This window comes from Dipodomys ordii, unplaced genomic scaffold, assembly GCF_000151885.1.
Source record: "Dipodomys ordii isolate 6190 unplaced genomic scaffold, Dord_2.0 Scaffold51, whole genome shotgun sequence".
In the NCBI taxonomy this organism is placed as follows: Eukaryota; Metazoa; Chordata; class Mammalia; order Rodentia; family Heteromyidae; genus Dipodomys; species Dipodomys ordii.
Genome location: NW_012267267.1, coordinates 5,730,403 through 5,732,370, shown reverse-complemented (window position 1 = coordinate 5,732,370; position 1,968 = coordinate 5,730,403).

The following is a 1,968-nucleotide window of genomic DNA, read 5'->3' as shown; positions in this document are numbered from 1 at the left end:
AGTGTAGGTATGGCTTAGGTAAAAGAATGCTAGCCTTGAGTAGAAGCCAATCAAGAGTACAATGCCCTGAGTTCAAGCCCCAGTACCAACACACACACACACACACACACACACACACACCAGATTGATCCATGTTGTTGAGTGAATCTGTGGTTTTTTCCTTCATATTGCTGAGTTATGATCCATTTATTTTATAGATGGAACACATGCCTTTATTTTCCACTTGAAAGACATGGGTTGTCCAAGTTTTGATAAATATATTTTCCAATTATAAAGCAACTATGATCTTTTTTTGGGGGGCGGGGGTGGTCCGGTCATGGGGCTTGAACTCTGGGCCTAGGCGCTGTCCCTCAGCTCTTCAGTTCAAGGCTAGCGCTCTACCATTTGAGCCACAGCACCACTTCCGGCTTTTTTCTTTTTGCTTATGTGGTGCTGAGGAATCGAACCCAGGGCCTCAGGCATGCAAGGCAAGCACTCTACCACTGAGCCACCTTCCCAGCCCCAGCAACTATGATCTTATGTAACTATAAGTTTTTATCTTTTGTAGGGAGATATGTGGGAAGAAAAGTGCTAGATCATTTGATGATATATGTTCAATGATACAAGAAATTGACAAAATTACTGTTTTCTGAAGTAGTCAGATCTTTTACCATCATGACCAGCCAGGTCAGAGAATTCCAGTAGCCTCATCATCCTCTAGCACATTGAATTAACAGATTATTTTTAGAGTTTTAAACATTCATGTGGATATATAATGGCACATATCTCACTGTATTTCTAGTGACTTTGGGTTGCTTTTCATGTACTTATTTTGTACACAGATACCTTATTTGGTGAAGTGCCCATTCAGCTCTTTTGCACAATTAAAGTAGGTTTTTTTCTTCCTGTTGACTTTGGTGTATGCTCCATATACTGAATGTAGCCCTTAAACAGAAATGTCATTTGCAAATGCTTTCACTTAGTCTGTGAGTTGTCTTTTAGAGTGTCTTTTTAAAATTTTAACATTGATTTTAATATTACTATAAAGTCTAAATTTTCAAATTCTCTTTTTCCAATGTTTCTGTTATCAAATCTAAAATTCTTTGCCTAACCCAAGGTGTACAAGTTTTCCCGTAGGATGTCTTTGAGAAGTTTAACACTCTTCAATTTTACATTTAGATTTTATTGGTTTCATATTTATGTCCATTTTGGCAGATTTTTTAAAATAGAGAATGAGGTGTGCACTAAGGTTCTACTTTGCTATTCTATATACATACATTCAATGATGCCACCACCTTTTTTGAAAAGACTATCTGCTTGACCATCTCTGTCCAAACTTCATTGCTTATGTCTGGTTGAGTCTATTTCTGGGCTTTCTGCTGCATTCTACTGATGAATGGATGTATTCCTTTGTCAGCCATTATCATGTTCTCTTGGTTCCTGTAGTTTTGTAGCAAGCCTGCAACCAGTAATGATTCCTCCAACTTTGTCTTTTTCTTCAAAATTACATGGGCCATTTTAGTACCTGTGACATTTCATATAAATTATAGAATTGGCCTAGAGTCATAAATGGTCAAAAATCTATGTAATAACCCATTGAGAGTTTGACTGAGTACATGTTTAATCTGTTTGTCAATAGAACTGATATCTTGCCAGGAAACCTTCATTGCTGAAATAAAATACCTGAGACTTTTCAGGATGAAAGGTTCATTTTGGCTCACAGCTGCAAAGGTTTCAGTCTGGCTGCTCTTTTATCCTAGGTGATGTTACTCTTATAAATGTAAGAATCTATATCAGAGGGGGGACCAAGATGGCGACGGGGCAGTAGGGAAACGCCACAGCTCTCTCCACCCAAAAAGAGAGTTCGAGTTCCAACGCTTAATCTCCCCAAGAGACCGACAACAACAAAAAGACGAACACTCAGAGAAAAACCAGAGGTGGGAAATAACAAAAAAAGAAAGAGAGGAAAAGAAGAATTTCAGAACAGAG